General features: G+C 41.8%; 1 protein-coding gene across 2 annotated transcripts in view; it reads left to right on the forward strand.

The window, feature by feature from the left end:
• ZHX3 (zinc fingers and homeoboxes 3) overlaps nucleotides 1-14,044 on the forward strand; it is a 64,454-nt gene that overhangs the window by 19,635 nt on the left and 30,775 nt on the right. For both annotated transcript variants that reach the window (XM_038370121.2, XM_043495491.1), the window contains exon 2: nucleotides 9,901-9,994. The gene's annotated coding sequence lies outside the window, so the exon portion shown is untranslated. The remainder of the gene's footprint in view (nucleotides 1-9,900; nucleotides 9,995-14,044) is intronic.

The raw sequence follows: 14,044 nt of genomic DNA on the forward strand, positions 1-14,044 counted from the left end.
CTTATTTTTTTAAATGAAAGAGGAGACTCTCACAACTCCAGAAGCTGGAACTTTAAGAAACCCACCAAATATTGTGAAACCCGTGATAAAAATCTCAAGAGTTGGCAATACTGCAATGCCACTGGAATATCAAGCCTGCTGAATAAGTCTTTTATCACATAACAGGATTCACAGAACAAGTCCTTTTATAAAGAAATGCTGTCCTGTGAAGACACATTTTGCAAATATATTTTAATTTGTTACTAACATGAAGTTTGCTAAGTTTCCCTTTTGTTTTCTAACTAGTTTTGCTTTTAGGGACCCTTGCACTAGCACATGCGACCATGCTTCAAGTTTTGCAGCAGGGGAATGCTTAAATTCTCATAAACTAATCCTGAAATATTTATTTTCTCTATAGAACATAAGTTTTAGATATAAGCTACCAAACTGCATCCCGTTAAGGGATGGGATCAGGACACAACCAATAATTTGGAGGGTGGGTAAAGGAGCAGCAGCTAATACTAATGTTAAGAAAAAACTGGCTTGCTCTGAGGTTCCACATCAAAGGCAGCTCAGTTCATCCATTACACTTCAAGTAAGAAGGAGGTGATTGAATTTCCAAGTGTCAAAGGGATTGTTGGAACAACAAAGGATATGTAAACTGGGGAGAGAGGGGCTTATAGTGCACAAAGATCTTATTTATGTTCTGGTTTGAGTCCGTCTTTTCTTTAACTGTTCAGTTGAGCTGCTTTTGATTTGGGAAGCAATATGCTTTTAAACAGCAGAAACTTGAAAACTAGAACCTTTCCCCCTCCACACACTATCAAAAATGCTTTGTTTTCAGATAGCATCTCTAATGACAAAATTTAAAGACACTGTCTGCTTAAAAATTGTACTTACATCTGAAATCTTTACCTATTATTGTTACACCTAATTTTACTATAACTGAAAGACACAGAGAGAAGCATTTTGCTCTATATTTCATTTTTGTGCAATTGGTAGCACTTTGTATAGTCAGTTGCACTGTTCTCAGTGGATAGTCAGTTTCCCATGTTGTTTGTCTGTTTTTTGGTTGTTTTTTAAGACACACAGCAGCAATAAATGTGACTAACACCATAAAAATTTGGCAGCTGGTGTATCACATAAAACTAATAACTCATTTTGAAATTGCCCAGATTTCAAGTTGACAACATCCCTTTTTAATTAGCTTAAAAGATGCTGCAAAAATTGTAAGTGTGGCTTGTTTTTTCTAACCATTAAGTTAGCAAACACGACATACAGAAATATGATCACGTAGCTTTAACTAAGCACAATTTCAAAGCTGAAGTCAATGAGCATGGAGAGTTTAGTGTTAGATAGCATTATCTGTATTGCAGGAACACCTGTAGACTGATCAGGGCCCTTTTGGGCTAAGCACTGTTCATATAATAGCAGAAAGAGAGTTCTGTCCCAAAGAGCTTGGAGTCTTAAGTAAAGATAGGAAATGGTCTTTCTAGTCTGTGGAAGAAGCTGATCCTGTAAGGAAATCTATTAGGTTATTAGTCATATCTGTTACAGTGCACTCAGAGCTTGAGACACAAGAGTTTCGAGGTTTTGCCTGTGCTCTCGCAGCACCCTTTCTTGTGGTCAGTTGATTTCTTCCTGTCGAGTTGAAGCATGGGGAATATGTTGGGTTGGTTCCCCCCCACCCTCACTTTTCTCAAGGAATGGGGGAAACCTGTTTTAGGATTTTGAGCTTTTGATCTTAATGTTATTTTATGTGTCATGAGAGTTTGCTAGAAGAATGCCTGCAGTCCAAACACGACAGAAAAGCACTCCATTAGAAATTTAACTGCAACCTAGCTGGGGCCAGTTCACTGCAGCATATCGTCTTGTGTGCAGAAGGTATTGAACTGCCAGAGCGCGGAGTTCTCAGGAATGGCTCTCTTTGATTTTCTTATTCCCACTTTTCTGAAATGTTATCTCCCAGCAGTCACAATAAATATTTGTTCCCAGTTGTTTTCATCAGCCAAGCGCATGGGTACCAATGGCTGCATCCCCAGGGTATGTGCAGCATGTCCTCTCAGGTTCAGAATCATGTTGGCGGAAACACTGCCTGGTTTGTTCTTCAGAATGTCTGTGTTCATTATTGAGAGAATTATGAAAATGAAGTCAGTCCCAGAACTTGCATTAGTTTTTTCCCCAAGCCAAGAACTTCTCAGATACGAACATATCCAAGATGCTCTAGCTGTGGATTTAGTTTGCTTGTGTTGCAGACTGCAGTTATGGGGCAAATGGGGCCCCGTCCTGCAGATACCTTGTATGTTTCACGGTGAGAAGCACTGTGTTTCTGGCTGTTCAATGACTTCCCATTTCCCTTGTAGCCTTGCTCCATCTAGAGCTGCCTTACCCTCCCAGAAAGGGACTGCAGAGTTCTTCCCCTCTTCCCATGCAGCCCCATCCCCTGAGGAGATCGGGTTGTATGGATCAAGAATTATGCAGATAATGCTGCCCCTAAGTGCAAATATTTTCCTGCATGTTTGCCTGGGAAAGAGGCCCCCTACTTCACACTCCCCATCCCCACCTAAACATGTCCACCTATAAACTCCCAGAGCCTCAAACATGCTGAATACATATAGGATGGCTGGGAGGAAGGAATGATACAGTTTAGGCTTATCTCCCCCTTCTTACAAAAAATGCTTGGCTGCTCTGAGTACATTTTCTGCATAGTATAGTACCTCCATGGCAAAAATTAGTAGGAAGGATCTGAACTGTAGTGAGCATTCCTGTCTGGGTAAGACTTTCCAAAGCACCTGAGTGACTTGAGAGCACAAGTTCCATTGGCTTTCAGTGGGACATGTGCTCTAAAGTTACTTGGGTGTGTTTGAAGAACAAATCAACCACCCTTTGCCTTACATGAGTATTCCTAAAAAGAAAAGGAGTACTTGTGGCACCTTAGAGACTAACAAATTTATTAGAGCATAAGTTTTCGTGAGCTACAGCTCACTTCGAAAACTTATGCTCTAATAAATTTGTTAGTCTCTAAGGTGCCACAAGTACTCCTTTTCTTTTTGCGAATACAGAATAACACGGCTGCTACTCTGAAACATGAGTATTCCTGTAAGTCAGTAAGATGAGCATGATTTGGCTCCTCTGGGACAAATAGTGAGTCTAAGTACCTGGGGGTTGAGGATGTTGCTTGAAAATAAACTATATGTCTGGTTCCATTAGCTGGTTGAAAGAAAACATCCTCCATGAATCTGGATTGGTTCAGTAGTGGAAGCTGAGGAAAGGTCCCCTCCAGAGTGTGTGTCCACAGAAACTCTGGGGTTCTGCCGCACAAGAGGGCTATTTTCTCCCCATAGGAAGCTTGAGATAATTTAGTATATATAGTCACTAAAATCTTATGCAAGTCTGCAGTCTAATTCCTGCAGAAATGGGTACTGACTGGAACTATTTCAGGTTCCTCAGTTCCAAAATGCAATTTTATGTCCATGAAGTTTAATGAATCTATTCCATTATGCCTTGATGGAACAGTCTGTTCAGAACACTAAATCATATGGAGACTTGAGTTAGAAATGAGAAATCCAGTGCATTTGAGGATGTTCTTTCTACAGTAGCTGCCTTTCCTAATAACTACTAAAGAGGGTGAATTCCCAGCTCCATGTAAGATATGAACTGGAATTTTAACTCAGGATAGTCTCCCTAGATCACCTATATAGTAGTTCTGACTTCAATATTTAAGAACTTAAGAAAGGCCATACTGGGTCAGACCAAAGGTCCATCTAGTCCAGTATCCTGCCTTCTGACAGTGGCCAATGCCAGGTGCCCCAGAGGGAATGAACAGAACAGGTCATTATCAAGTGATCCATCCCCTGTCGCTCATTCCCAGTTTCTGGCAAACAAATGTGCCTCTGGAGAGTTGAGCCTTTACACAGAATGGCTGAGAAATACATAGTTATTGAAAAAGCCTAGAAAGCGTAGCCAAACAGAATTCAAACAGTGCCTCTATAGAAGAGTTGACTCACCGCAGATGTGCCCTCTTGTGGCTGGGCTTGGCATAGCAGTTTTTCCTCACCCCCTGCCGACGGCTGCTCTGGCCCCTCTGCTGATCAGCCTTGTTTCATGGCTCAGGCCTCGAGCCACAGTCATGTTTAATCCAACCCCTTCAAGGATAAACAAAGGACAATAAACTCAACTCAAATAAACATATCTCTTTGCCCCTGATGGCTCACTGCTCTACAGACTCTTCACCCCATCCCAGGCTCTGCAGGGTTACCCTTCTGCTCTTGGGCAGAGCAGCACCTCCCAGGGTTTTCTCCCTAGAGGCCTGGCTCCAAACTCATTCGCCCTCCTCCCCCTTGTATCAGGGTGTTTCTGCATCTTCTTTCCCAGTGGCAAGTAGGAGAGCCCAGGCTTTCCCTCTCTGCTGGGTTCCAGTCCTGGGACCTTGTGGTGACTATCTACCACCTGCTGCCTCCCTTGACCTTCCTTCAGGCCCTTTCCCACAGGCCTTTCCTAGGCTCTCTGTGTTCCTGCCTCTCTCTAGGCCTTTCCTCCACTCTCTGACAACCAAGAGGGACTGGAGCATTCTTCCCTTTGCTCCCCGCAGTCCCATCTCATCTGGGCTTCATCCCATTATGCTCACACCACCCAGCATCTCCCTCAGCTGGGCTTCATCAACAGTTGGGCCTGGCCCAGCCTCCAGGTACCTTAATTGAGCTCTCACAAGCTCTTTTAGTTCCAGCCTGGGGTATATACCACATCGCTGCTCCCTACGCATTCTTTGGGTTTGCAGGAAACCTGTTGTGAGCAATGCCAGCAAGAAACCAGCTTTGTACAAAAAATGTATTATGGCATCAACTGCGCACACTGTACCTCAGAGGCAAGAGCAGACCAGATGATCCCTACTTGTCTTAGAACAAGACAGAAAATCCTCATAATTCCTGCCAGTACCTCAAGAAAGAGAACCTCTCCTTGGCTGCGTACCTCTCTCAGTGCAGCCTTTGTGCACCTGAGCAGGGATTTCTGCTGTTAGAACACCTAATACCATTGACACCATGATTAAAATGGTTTAAGGATGCTTGTCCCTGGCCACCCTTCATTCAGCACCACCCTTGCACCAAAATGAAAAATGAGAAACAATACAGAATTTTTAAAACATTATTGTTCTTGCTCACTGTTCTTTTGAGACCATTAAAAACATAATGCTCAATATTTAAATGCGAGTTTTAGCTAGCTGGCTACAGATTGCACCTAGCTATGTTTTAAAAGTGCAAGATTACAGGGACTTAACTGCGTGGACTAATGTTTCCAGAGGGGGTACCTAAAGTTCAGGACCTACATTTGTATTTAGGCACCCCGGTATAAGTGGCTTGATTTTTCAAAACAGATCCCATTGAAATGAATGGGGGCTATAGGTACCCAGCACCTCTGAAAATCAAGCCACTTATGTGCCTAACTTTAGGCACCCTTAGTTGAAAATCTTTCCTTTGCTAGAAATGTGTAGATAAGTTAAATCCTTTGTCCCCTTGGTCTCACTGAAATGGAACTGACATTGTAGAACTGCAGTTATTGTTGGCATGGAAAGTGTGAATGTCAATCAACTCAAGAGGCATAATAAACAGCAGAACTTAGTTCAAGACAATCATTTCCAGGTAATTAACAGGAGCCACCACAAATTACTGCCTTGGAGTAGGCTGATGAGAACTTTTAAACATCCCCCCCCACCCCATTATTACAGACATTAGGAAGCATAGGAGAGGGAGCAGCCCAGCGAGTGAGCCTAGGTGATTCCCTCAGCTGTACTATAGAAAGCATTCATCTAGTTCCCTTTTTGAAGTAGGAGGACTATTGCCAGAGTGCTTGATCAGAGGAGTAGCTTCTCCACAGCCCTGGAACTGTTACTCAGCTGGAAGAAAGTAACACATTTTGAGAACCACTCTTGGAGGTCATCAGATAATTAAATTGTTTCCTTCCATAAGTGTCGCTTCCCTCTTTAGCTGCTTGACCTCCTGCAGAGAGAGGCTTGGAGAAGTTGTTATTGTGCTACCTTCCCTAGTACGCATACAAAGTATCCGCTCCAACTCTACATTTCCCTTAAGTAGGCTTTGTGCTGAGCAGTCAGTGTGCCCTACGCAGTAATACGAAAATATGTGGCTTACTGAAAGTCATCCAAGAAAATACTGAAATGAAACTGATGCCTGGAAGCAGGATGACTTTTCAATTCCTGAGGGTGTTAGGACAGATCACTGAAGCTTTGGTTGAAATGTTTAGGAATCGGTTCACCTCTCCCCTTTCATGAAAGTGTTCTGTACGTAATTACTTAGTTTTCATGTATCAAACATCTGCTCAGCTTTGCTGCTTTCTTCAGGAGGTTGTGGTTAAAAGGAAAAGCAGCAAAGACAGGTGGTGCTGGTAATTCGGGGAGTATTCTTAGTATGTAATACGGCTTCTCTGGAAATCACTAATATAAAGAGTCACAGTAAACTGGAAAATTTTGAATATGTATTATTACAAGGAACCCCTAAGATTCCTCTCTCTGAAAGAGTTTAGTCATTAACAATCATCGTTGTCTGTTTGATGATACTTTTTGTGAACAGTTTCACTGTTGGTCATTCTCATTCTCACCCACACTTCTCACATGCCTGCAGTTTTAGCCCAGGCTCTCCAAGAGGGTGTTTAGTTGGCACAGCAGCAGCAAAGATCCCCTTTTTTTTTTTACCTTGGGTTCTGTATTCCTGTCAAGAACTGGCCTGTATTGGTTTGTAAGCATGCTGGGTAAGGGGTCACACTGCCATATTTGAATATCCGGGTCTAAACATTACAAAAGTGACTAGTGATTTGGGGGGCTTCAAATTTTCGGTGCCCCCAAATTGAGACACCTTAAAAGGTACCTTATTTTCAGAAAATGCTAAGCACCGACTTTCTGAATATGTGGCCCCTTTTCATAATTTGGGCACCCAAAAATCCAGGCATTCAAAATCACTAGACACTTCTTAAAATCTTGGCTATATGGTTATTGACTACAGGTGAATTGGACCGAGACTGCTATTGATATTCTGTACAATAAATGGACAAAAAGAAAAGGAGTACTTGTGGCACCTTAGAGACTAACAAATTTTATTTGAGCATAAGCTTTCGGATGCATCCAATGAAGTGAGCTGTAGCTCACGAAAGTTTATGCTCAAATAAATTTGTTAGTCTCTAGGGTGCCACAAGTACTCCTTCTCTTTTTGCAAATACAAACTAACATGGCTGCTACTCTGAAATAAATGGACAGTGAATAATTGTAAAGATAAGCTTGGAACTATGAAAACTATGGATCTATCTAATTGCTACTATCACAGAAAGAATTACAGATAAGCTGCCTATAAGACTTTCAACCCTGTGCTTGTTGTTACAGGATCTTTATGCAGGCTACTAGAATAAAAAGCACTTGACCAGCACTCTAGTAATTGTCTCTTATTATTGATTAAACTTTTCCTGGCATTAAACTTTTCATTAAACTTTCTCCCCGCCCCTTGTTCTGTTACTCTTGTGACCTGTCAAATACAGGGATAGCCTTCCAAAATGCACATCCATTTTTGTGTGCATAGGTCATGATCTATGCTCTAATGCAGTGGCCCTCAACCTTTCCAGACTCCTGTACCCCTTTCAGGAGTCTGATTTGTCTTGTGTACCCCCAGGTTTCACCTCACTTAAAAATTACTTGCTTACAAAATCAGACATAAAAAGGCAAAAGTGTCTCAGCACACTATTACTGAAAAATTGCCGACTTTCTCTCTTTTACCACATAATTATAAAAGAAATCGATTGGAATATAAATATTGTACTTACATTTCAGTATATAATATAGAGAGCAGTATGCACAAGTCAGTCTGTATGAAATTTTAGTTTGTACTGACATCACTAAAGATTTTTATGTAGCCTGTTGTAAAACTAGGCAAATATCTAGATGAGTTGATATACCCCCTGGAAGATCTCTGCGTAACCCCAGGGTTACGCGTACCCTGGTTGAAAACCGCTGAATGCATGTGCACACATACGTTTGAAAAAATCTGGCCCATGAAACTGATGTGCCTTCATAAAGGTTTCTGTGACATCACAAACTGCTCTTTGCTGTTATAGTTACCAAACAGTCATCTGAACCCTGTGAGTTGGAGTGGGTGGAGAGGAGGCTTTAGATACAGTGAAAGTAACTTCCAAATCGGAGTCATACGATCACAGGAATAGTGGTATCAAACAGGCTTTAAAGAGAATAACTATAGTAGAGAAGTCATTTTTCTTTTAAGAGCAGGAACATAAGTTGCTGTTGATAAAGGAAAAAGTGTAGAGTATGTTTCTGTGTGCTGCTTAATATCCTTGAAGAAATGGTAAGCTTTTTTTAATTCCACAATACATCGTTCTTTATTTAAATTGAAAAATGTCATCGATATGCTATCAAATGACTAAGACCCAGTAAATGACTCCATGCTATTGAAAGGGAGATGTCCGATTCCGGACACAAGTTGTTTTGTGAATAGTATGGATAATTAATATGCTTAAAAATCCACAAACCATCTAACCATGTTGGCACATATAGGGCCTGAATGATCACCTCTTTGAATTCTTCCCAGATTTATATAGATAATTTGGCTCCTGTTTGTTTCTAACTGTATTAGTGTGATGTCCGATTTTGGTAATATAGGGGTGGTAGTGGAAGCTTCTAACATTCAATAAAAGGAAAATCCGCTCCATCACCACTTTACACACATTTCTGCACTGGTCGTCTTGATGGAAAAATGACTTTTATACTTCATTGAATACATTTCTCTGACCAAAACTAAGTAGTTCAGAGAGCTGCTTATCTTCAGCAGATCCTAACCTGAAAGAAGCAGCCTAATAAACAGCAGAAATTTGGCAAGGGACTTGTGGCTGGGAACAGCTGTCTGCTGCAGAAGACAGAGGTGCTTTGGATTGCAGTGACACCACTTTGCTGGGGCTTTCTGTTGGAGGTTGCAAGAGATATGTTAAGCACTAGGCAGCTAGTGAGGCTACTTACAGTTCCCCCACCCCCAAGCTTTAGCAAGAAGCAATTAGCAAGTGTGAATTTTCCTTCCTGGAAAATCTAGTATAGTTTTCTGATTTCCTATCCTGGTATGACTTTTAGCACACCTTTTTTCAAGACAGTTTTTACATATAATTTTATCCATCTCTGAATTTAGTTCCAGACCTCTACTTGGTCATTTATCCCTCCATAAGGATATGTTTACAAATTATGAAATATCTTGGGCTGACTTTATGGCACGGAGTGTATGAGACTGGACAGCAGCTGAGGAAAATGGAGCAGAGAGAGAGAGCACAAAGCTAAAAGTAAAACTGCAGGTTTATATATAGCTGCAGGCTGCAGCCCTGTTGGTTAGGCTGCTGTGATCACTACTTTAAACATAAAAAGAAAAGGAGTACTTTTGGCACCTTAGAGACTAACAAATTTATTTGAGCATAAGCTTTCGTGAGCTGTAGCACAGATAACTAGTGTTGTTGTAGCTCCTGCGTTTTCATTTACAGTGCATATTCATCTTGCCGTATGCAGTTTTGAAGATCTTGGTACCTAGCTGAGTGCTCAGAAACTAATCCATTTTATAAAACTAACTTTAAATAAATGGGTCTCCTTTCTAATTAAACGAGAAATTGGAGGAGACATTACTGGATACTTTCCTGAGGATTTACTATAGTCCTTATAAAAAGAAAAGGAGGACTTGTGGCACCTTAGAGACTAACAAATTTATTCTATATATGGGTCTATATACGGGCAGAAGGCATTGTGAATGTGTGGTGACTTGTGCAATCAACTCAAACTCCAGGCCAGTTTGTATTTGTATTATTATTTATAGAAAGGTCATATTTCCCTTTGGAACCACAGTAGTAAATTTTGGGGTGATATTTTCTCTTGTTTCTTAGAGCCCTGAATCTTGACTGCAGCTGAAGGGACTGCTGCCACTTGAACAATGCATACAAGTAAGGAGGAAGAGCTGGAAAGCAATACATTTTACAGGTAAGTAGCAGTTTTGGTATTTTATAGTTCCTGTGTATAAACACGTAACATAAAAAACGTGTGAATGCATAGGGTTGGTCTGAACAGAGAAACATGCCATATTTCAATCTACAACCCTTTTCTTGCATTTATAGTGAAAGTTGAGTAGCTCTGTGTTAATTTTTGAGGGTACCTATATATTCTGAATGCGTGATTGAATGAGATACTAAAATACACATTTTATTTAATAACTAAAGATCAAATAAAGAGCCCAGTCACTGGCCTGAGCACCCATTCTGAGGTCCTGGCAAGAAGGATGAAGAAAGGTAGAGGGAGAATGAGTCCTACTTCCAGGCCATAGAGTTGCTGGGAGATGCTCTCTTGGAAGCTAACGTAGCCCAGTGGTTGAAACATTTGGGTACGTCTACACTGCAATACATAGACTTGCGGTGTTGAGTCTCACAACCTGGGTCAATTGACTTGGGCTCTTGGGGCTCGGGAGACGTGGTTAACAATAGCAGCGTAGGCATTCAGCCTTAGGCTGGAGGCCAGGCTTCCCCTTCATGGGGTTTCAGTGGCCAGGCTCCAGTCCGAGCCCGAACATCTACACTGCAGTTGCTAGCACCGCACCCTGAGTTGGCTGACCTGAGCCAGCTACAGTCTTTTATTGAGGTATAGGCACTCGGGGGGGGGGGGGGGAAGGGGCTCTGCACTCCTCTTCCTGCCTTTTCATGCAGTGGCTTGTGCGCCTCCTATGGCCTGCACGTGAGTACTCAGCCAGGGAATGCTGTGCTGTGCTGCGCTGCGCTGCGCTCCACCCGGGGGCCAGAGCCCCGATGCAGCCACACTGGTTATACTCTCAAGGGACCCTTGAGGAAAGGCTTTGCCCCTAAATGGGTATCTATTGACAGGACAAAGTCAGCTTCAAATACATCCATGTTATTCGGCTGCGTTGTTCATGAATCCTTCTCGGCACTGGCGCTGCAGGCAGCTGAGTGCAGATTCTGCATCACCAGCAAGGGCATAGAGTGGGATCTAAATATGTATATGGGGAGTGTTGGAGGGTCCACTATGGGATGATTTTAACACAGCCACTTACTTATCACTCCCCTCTCTCCACCCAACCCCACCTCAAAAAATACCCCTTGAGCTTATACTACAGCAACCTTAACTTTAAGTCTTTAAATCAAGAGTTGAGGACTTCAGTAATTCAGCCAGAGGTTATGGGCCTATTGCAGTAGAGGATGAGGGTCTGGGGCCTGCAGTGTGAAAGAGGTCAGACTAGATGATCATGATGGTCCCTTCTAGCCTTAAAGTCTTTGAATCTATCACCACTATTCCTACCTGTATTTGGCCAAAGGGGTTGCAGAAAAGCAATGCATGCGCCCCTTCTGCTAATCCCCAGATAAGAGGCCTGAGCCAATAATTGTACTCTGTTTTCTGTCTCAGTATTGCAGAGCTTTAGAGAACAGTCTTGTGTCGAAGCAAAGCAGAATCCCTCCGATTCATAAAAGCAGAATCTGTTAAATTTATTGTTAAACGTCTATGAGCAAATGTAAGCCAGCAGCCTGACTTATTCACCCTAAACTCATTCATGCAACAAATAACCACCTCTTACCACAGTTGGGGATTTTGAAATTCTGTGAAAGTTTCCACCTATCTGTCCTTCACTACCCAGTCAGGATGGATAGCCCACATGCTATTTTAGGAAGATATTTCCTTGCTAGGAGCATTGCACGTGGGCTGATACTGTTATTGTACCTATTGCTTTCCTGACACGCTCCCTGTTGTGTACTAAAACTAGACTGTTAACAATTTCTCTCCCTAAAGATAAATAATTGGCCATGTAATATTCAGTGATTTTAGTGAATGATACATTGGGATGCACCTGCAGCCCTTTCTCAATCCTCTTAGAGTTAGCCTGACTGAAGACTACTAGCTTTTTGACCCACTGTGTGTGTATCAAATCCCCAAACACCTTACACTAGTAATCCTGTAAATTCAGTGAATTTTGGTACCCCCATGTACATACTTTGAATTGTCCTGCCTTATAAACAGCAGAGCTGGCAATAGTCATGGGATAACATTCCTTTGCAGAAAGAAAAGGAGTACTTGTGGCACCTTAGAGACTAACAAATTTATTTGAGCATAAGCTTTCGTGAGCTACAGCACACTGCCATTATTTATTCTGGTTGTGGTGGCAAATTGTTTGGGGTGGGACCTATCAGACACATTTTTAAACCATGTGTACATCTCCTGGTATACTCCACTGAATAATGAAAAAATTAGTTGGATGACTTGTGTGTAAAGAGTTCAGGTGAGCCAAGTAGCTTTCTTTGTGTTACGTTTGCAGAATACAACATTGTTACTTGTGGCACCTTAGAGACTAACAAATTTATTTGAGAATAAGCTTTCATGAGCTACAGCTCACTTCATTGGATGCATGGCTGTAGCTCAGAAAAGCTTATGCTCAAATAAATTTGTTAGTCTATAAGGTGCCACAAGTCCTCCTGTTCTTTTTGCGAATACAGACTAACATGGCTGCTACTCTGAAACAACATTGTTAGTTACTTAAGCATTTATACATAAAGACAGCTTAGAGGTATTGTAGGAATACGTCATCCTCGCTGCCAGATGACAAGCCTGCTTTGCCACATGGTGGGTTTCTGATATCGCATTAAGAAGCTTTAAGGAAATAAACTATTGGTATCCGTGCTCTTATAACTCTATTATTGTTCACAAAAAGTAATAGTTTGTAAAAATTTCCTTTCTGTTTTCAAAGGATTATGCTAGCATGGGTGTTTTAATATGCATTCAGCCTGCTTTACAGTTTTCTCTTAGATCACAAATGCGAAACATGTTTATTTGTGTTTTGTATGAGCTAATTCTTCCCCACCCTAGATTTAAATAGTCTCTGTGCACAAAGCCCACAATGTTTGCAGGATTTATTGAAGTCATGGGAAAACATATTGGGCGAACCATAGTTCTCAACACCTGTTCCTAGGAATAGAGTTTAAAAGTGCATAGCTTGGCTCTGAGATAACTCGAACTAGAAAATAATAATTTAGGATAAAATTCAGTTTGGCAGTCTTGCTTAGTCTCTACTTCCAACACCTGTATTAACAAGTGAAGGGAACTGAGCTGGACTTGGATATGCATTCCATTTCTTTTAATTGTGCTTCCTCTACTGTTAATCTGATTTCTCATATTGGGCCACCCACTGGTGTGGCCAGCATTGCTGGTTAGACCTGCCCATTTTAAAGGGCCAAACATTCCAGAGGGGTGTATTAACAGAATGGGATTGTTCAGCGTGATGATGCCTGTGCACAAGCAAAGTGATGCCTGAGCTGAAACTGAAGTATTTAAAAGCCATTATTATGTTGTAACCTACAGGGAAATTAATAGGAAGTGAGAGGTAGTGTGGTCTAATAGATGGGCTGTTGGATTGGGAGTCGGGAGATGTGGGTTCTAATTCTGTCACTGACTCTGCTTTGTGATCTTGTCAAGTGACTTCATCCCTCTTTTTCTTCTCCTTCCCCACTCCCATCAGTCTTGTCTATATATAGTGTAGGTTCTTTGGGAGAAGGATTGGCTCTCACACTGTGTCTATACAGCACCTAGCACAATGCAGCCCTGGTCTTCTAGCTGCTACTGTAACAGAAATAATAAGGGGGAGTGGGTAACATTTGCTTTTGGGTTTCTTTTCTAGTGCTACATCTTACAGCTTGGCCCCAGGCAATGTAGTAGTAGGCCTGTGGGTACCGGTTCCGTCGGATTACTCATGCCCCATTTGAGGCATATCTGTGGAAGTTGTTGAGCTAGCTCTTGTGATGGGATGACCTATATTCATCCTTATCAAACTGTGGGGTCAGAATTAGAATATGATATCTGACGTTCAAATCCTGTGATACTTTCACAGTGTATATTTGGATCCTCGGACTGAAAGCCCTGACTAAGGCTGCTCTGCCTGAAACACTGAATTTGCTCTTCAGCTGGAATGGGGGGAAATGAGTAAGAGTGACAGCATACTTCATTTGTGAGGATGCATGACACATAAGTGGATCAGAGACT

This window comes from Dermochelys coriacea, chromosome 13 (genome assembly GCF_009764565.3).
Source record: "Dermochelys coriacea isolate rDerCor1 chromosome 13, rDerCor1.pri.v4, whole genome shotgun sequence".
NCBI classification, from domain to species: domain Eukaryota; kingdom Metazoa; phylum Chordata; order Testudines; family Dermochelyidae; genus Dermochelys; species Dermochelys coriacea.